This window comes from Fundulus heteroclitus, unplaced genomic scaffold, assembly GCF_011125445.2.
Source record: "Fundulus heteroclitus isolate FHET01 unplaced genomic scaffold, MU-UCD_Fhet_4.1 scaffold_111, whole genome shotgun sequence".
In the NCBI taxonomy this organism is placed as follows: Eukaryota; Metazoa; Chordata; class Actinopteri; order Cyprinodontiformes; family Fundulidae; genus Fundulus; species Fundulus heteroclitus.
The window spans coordinates 401,294-407,500 of NW_023396524.1; positions in this window are offsets into that span (position 1 = coordinate 401,294).

Genomic DNA, 6,207 nt, shown 5'->3' on the forward strand with positions numbered 1-6,207 from the left:
GATCTGCTTTCCCTCAATGACTGTTATACCTGTATTTTTACTTTATGCTCTAAAACTAAGTCAGTTCACAGATTCACAACGTTCTGAATAAGCATTGTTACTGAGGTACAGGTATACAAATGACTAAATAATTACAAATGCTAATGCGAGTGAGCAATCAGGCCTTCATCTGACTTAGTAGCTGACTAAGCTGGCATTTAGTTACCTGCAGACAATCTGAAAGCCGTCTACTGTTTTCATGTTGCAGATCCTGCTGAGGATTAGCTGAATATAGCATGATCACACGTCCATTATGACACCATGAAATGCTCCACATGCTGAGGATTCAGTTACTAAACGGCAGAAAATCAGCAGCAAACAATACATTTACTCAGCCAGTTTGTAACTGGAGGCTCTGGCTGCTTTTACCATAGAACACAAGGAGCAGTTGTTCCATGAATCAAAGTCTACAATGGCAGAAAATAGGTAACATCACCTTTATGGTTCCATGTGTTCCATCCACTAAGATCAGCTCCATGTTCAGAGGTCACACTACCACATCTTCATAGAAAACAAGCTTCCATCCTTTTCTTTTGCTGCTATGTGTTAAACTACAGGATCATTGTTATCTGTCAACATCCAGATCATATTTATAATGAAGCAATGCAGTTTGCAGACAATCCCAATGAAGTGTGACAGAGTTTGTGAAAACCAAATGATCTGCTGAAGCTAGATGTGGCCAGCAAGGCAACAGGGATGCAGCTACGCTGTTTTTCTCTGCCCACATCATCCAACCTATTGCTGGGACATTTACAGTAAAGCTTAACACTTCAGGGCCAACCTAAAAACCTGCCTTTGTTACACATGCAGAGAATCTTTATTACTACATAGAGACCAACATTTTAAGCTCTGCTCATTTTGAAGAAGATTCTTGACATTCTTTGGAAGAGTTAAATGTGATAGTGATGTGTGTTTGAAATGTGAAATAAATGCAGTTTATGTAAATAGTAAATGGTTTCATATTTACGAAGGTGTGCTGTGAATCCTTGAATAAATAGCTTTTTACCTCTTGGTGCACCTTTTAAATTCTTTTTTGTCTGGGCCATCTTTTCAACTACCTTAGTGATTTCAACCAGATGTTGACAGTGAACACCTCATGCGTATACGGAGCTCTAGAATGATTCCAGTTGCTTTATGTCGTTGCCGTTGGTCTCTCTAGTTGCCCTTTTGTCTTCTAATGCTCCAGTTTAGTTCAACTCTGGCTAGATTTCACCGTGTTAACTCCAAACTTGTTGCAGTCCGCCCTCATCATTCTTCCTTCAGCCAAGATGCGGCTGACACTCATGTTTGTGTGGAAGCAGAATAATAATCAAATAATAAGAAGAAGCTGCTGCATATGTCTCTATGCCTGCATCCAAAGCCTTGAGTGAAGGCGTATCATGAAGGGGAGAAGTTGCCAGGTTCCATATTTCATAAACTGTTTCTGTTGGGACTCAACTGGATGGCGTAATGCCCGAAGCTTCTGACCACAGATGTGCTTAATGCCACAATTTCTGCCATGCAGTGAGAGGCGTTTTAGTACCAAATGTTTCCCTCCTACATGCACTCTGGACTGGAAACACTGAGAGCTACTTTTTAGGATCTGATTCAATGTGACTTTGTAAAGAGCCTTGAGATGACGTGTTGTGAACTGGCGCTATAGAAATAAAATCTAATTGAAGTGAAAACATTTTAGTGTGGTTATTGTGGAGCATTACCTGATCACTGCTTGTTCCACAGACTAAAAAACATTCTTTGGGGATTTAACAGGACATGAAGTTTCTTTTTCTTTGTCTCTATGTAACTATAAATGTCATCAAATAGTCGGCTTTTATCACTTCCATGCGTTTCATATTCCACATGACATAAATGTCTTAATGTGGGCGTGGCCAGCAGATTTTGTAGCATCTCCCTAAACAGAGCTTAGACACTGAAACAAGGTTTACCACTTTGCAATATACTCTAGTTGCATATTCTATATATTAGCTCTACATGGCAATATTTAGCCCTAAAATCCCTGCCTGGTCCTACCTGATGCCGTCAGTATTTGTTCACCCAGAGCAACTCTTTCCTTTTCCATGTTCTTTTTGATGTAGAAAAGCTGATGGCTGGAATATTTGGAAAAGCTTTCCTCACTTCCCTTGTGATCTAAAAAAAAGGCAGAATATTAATTTTGTATTATTTGTAATATTCAATAGTTTGTTTCTGTTGTAGTTCCATATTTCTGCCAGCAGGGAGCGTATTCACAACTACAAGCTCTACGCGCTTCTTCTTTTGTCTTTTTTCTCTTTGCGCTGATGCCGTTACTGCAGTTTAGAGAGAGTTAGAACAGGAGGCGTCAATATAACTAGTTACTAAGTAAATACTGATTAAAACTGTGTTATATCTTGAGTTATTGATCCTAGGAGATTATCTGCACCTGCCAGGAGGGTTTTTGGTTGCGGGACATCACCGTGTTGTTGTGTTTTGTCGAGTGAAAACTGCGGTGAGTAATGATGATTAGCGCTTAGCATAGCATGCTAACTACTGCTGATTCTGGCTTATTGCTCACTGGTTTCATGGAGAAAGTATCTTTGTTATATTGTTATGCTTGGAGACGATGTTTAAAACCAGATGGAGACAGATGAAGGTATATGAGTGAATTTAGGATGTAAAAAAAAAATTATTTTGTGTAAATTATCTGTGTTAATTGAGCTATTGCTGCATGTGATTTGTACTATTACTATATGCCAACTAATGCTATATAGTTAAGCGAGCAGGTTTTATGAGCTAAAACAAGCAACAGTGTGCTTTTGAGTTATTGAGAGACAGTAATTTAATGAATGATTAACAAACATGATTGAAATGTGATTTAAAATAATTCATATACACCATTTTGTTCAGGGGGGGGGGGCTTAAAACTTTTAAAATGTCAAATGCCGTATACTTTTATGTTATGTTCTATTTTAGCATTTTATTTATTTAAATATATGTATATAACATTTTTAAATATATAAATAACAATACAAAAACATATATTTACACACACACACATATATATATATATATATATACATATGAATAACATGTAAAATATTTCAGCACCTAATTTCCTAGTAGTTGATAGTGTTAGTACATCCACTGACTGTAGAATTACCTGTGAAACGTTTTCCCACAGCCAGAAAACTGCTTGTTGTTGCAACCAAATCCTGTGGGATTCTGTGAGAGTAGGGAGTAGCAAGATGGCGGCCAGTGACTTCAGTTTTTAGGGCCAATCATCAATCCAGTGTATAATAGAGCTCAGTGAGCACCGAGCAGTTGTGGGCTGATTACTATCTTTCACGTTGTGTTTCAGACGAGATTTGTTCGTAAGTATTGGTTAATTGGGAAAACAATAATTGTCTTTTTGCCTTATTTAACTGAGGTGTAAATTATTGTACGCTAAAGTTATGAAAGTGTTTTTATTTTAGCTTGCAGCAGGAGTGACTGATTTGTAATGTTTGTTGCTAATCCAAAGCCTGGTATGTTACAGTTTACGATGGCTAAAGCGATGGCAGAGGTCAGCGGTCACTCTTCAATAAACTAAAGAGAGAAAGAAGTTTGGTTATTGGAGCGTCGTTATCTGGCTGTCTAGCTGCTGAAAAAAATAAATAAGTCAGGAAAACTCAGGGCGAGGACAGCACAGCTGCTTTAACTGTTTTTTTCTCCACTCTTGGGCCGTTTCTCAAGAAATGCTCTTGAGCATTTCTTTAACGTTCTAAACTATTTATACACTACACCATCATATCTTATTGAAAACGTTTTTTATTTAAATTAATTTCTAAAAAGTATAAAAAATATCTAAAATAATTACAGAACTGTGGGTATAAAACCAGCAATAGCGTGAATTTCTTTTTTGGGGAGTTGTTATTGTTGTAGTTGCAGAGGCGATTGAATCTTCTTTAAAAATCAGCACTTTGTAGAAGCAAAATGAGCGATACGAGCAATATTGCTGTTGCTTCGGTCGTTGGTCAGCTTTGCCAGCAGGCTGAAGAGGAGGTGATGCAGTTGAGGAGGAAAATCCGAGCAAGGAGAAGATTGATGCAGCAGAGGAGGCTCAGAAGGCAGGCTTTGCTTGCCCATCTATTGCCAACTGGTAGGCATTTTAAGATTGTCAGCCTATTTCCTACTTTTATCTTAAAAAAAACCCATTGATGATGATATTAAAAACGTGATCAGGTTGAAATTGTGACTATTTTCCCTATATTAATAAAAATGAAGACCCAGTTTTAACATTAATAACAGTAGGGTTAAGCTACTTTATTGCACCTCCTGACCTTCACAGCATTGATCATTAAGAAAGGAAAAAAAAAACATTTTTATGTCTGTCCACCTTTACAGTGATTAATCTATAAATTGTGTGCAGTTAGTTCAGCCCATTTTTTCAGTGAAATGGTAAAAATATCAGAGAAGGGAAGCCATTTGTTACATTTACTATACATTTTACCTTTTCTTTCTTGAGAACTATAATAATCTGCATGTTAAACAAGTATAGTTTTATGCATAGAAAAGGTGACAAAAAACAATGATGGTAACATTTGGCATTTTTTATTTTCAGGAAGAAACAGAAACAAAATATGTGAGGATAAACACCTCTGTGCCAATCCTCCAAATATTTTTTAATGAAGGGGACCTGAAACCAGCCTTCTAGCTGCTGCCCATCAGAAGGTCCATGGATGGCCACAGGAGATAGAGGTGCTGCTGACCCTCTACTGGCTGGCCTGTGGTGCATCCTATAGGGAAACAGCTTGTCAGTAAGATCTCTTACCTTCTTGTCCTTAAATAGAGCCAGCAATGACACACAATTGATACATAGATTATATAAATTGGATAGAAGATTAAGACATATCAGCATATTACCTAAATTACAAGTTAATTTTATATTTGGTACAGGTCAAGTGTAGGAATGCTACAACAGACACCACGCCAAGGCTGATAAACATCATTGAGCGTGTCTTTGGTGGTCTGAAGACACGGTGGCGTTCCATCTTCTTAAGGGTGCTGGAGGTCTGCCCGACGTTTGCCCCAAAAGTAATCGCCCTCTGCTGCATCCTCCACAAAATTAGTATAGAGGCAGGGGACCTTGACGTGGAGGACGAGACGGTTGACCCAGAGGAGGATGGCCATCCCGCGGCTGAAGACAGGGAGCTGCTGCAGCTGGCTGCATGTTTAAGTGAACATGACTACACCTGACCTAATGTAGATCAGTTCTAGTCATGTTCACATGCTGCTTCATTTCTTTTTTTTTACCACCTGGAAAAATACATAAAATAATGCGTAAATTAATTTCCATTCCAACTATTTTCAATTGTAAGTTTATAGGCATTGTCTGTTTGTATAAGATCTTAATAGGAGTTATTTCTTTGTTTTAAACCATGTCAGTAACTGTTAATAATTTGTTGAATATATTACACCTTCATTCTGTTCCAAAGATAAAACATTTGTATAAAATAAGTGTCTGTTTTTTCATATACTATTATTACTATTATTTTCTTTCCCTCTTTCTCCTCTCAATTATTCGTGTCCTGACTCAGAAGAAACTCACTTAGATAGGAAAAACATTTATAGAATGTATTCATTTATTTATTTTATATGCTGCTTCCGTCCTAGGGAGACATTTACAATTTATTCCAGCAAGTATTGAGTTAATAAAGCAACACATGTCAGTCAGATAAACACAAAACAAATAAATCATAACCAGCGGTATTGTGCACACTACTTTTTTTAAATTACGCACTAACTCTGTAAACAGGCCACATAGGGAAGCTTAAAAGTATAATGTTCTCGCCTCAAACGATCTGAAAACGTACTTTTGAACAACAACAGCAGCAGAAAAGGGAATTTTTCAACTTACCGCTGTGAGCTCTGTTTGCGCTGTCTCAAATCAAGCTGCGGCCGCGGTGCATTCTGGGCAAGCGGTCAGTCTGAAGAACGCACAAGTCTGCTCTGATGCATGCTCGATAAAGAGGGCGGGCGAGAACAACATCCGGGGAATTCGGCGCGTTCTCGATTTGGCGTTCTCGGGTTTGGAACAGTGCTCGGGCTGAGGCTGATGACGTGTCACGAGCACACAAGCACACGAGAACGCTCAAGAACGCATATTGAGAAACGGCCTATGTCTGTGAATGGGACGGTCTAGCCTTTGGAGCACTTCCTGGTTGCGACACGACG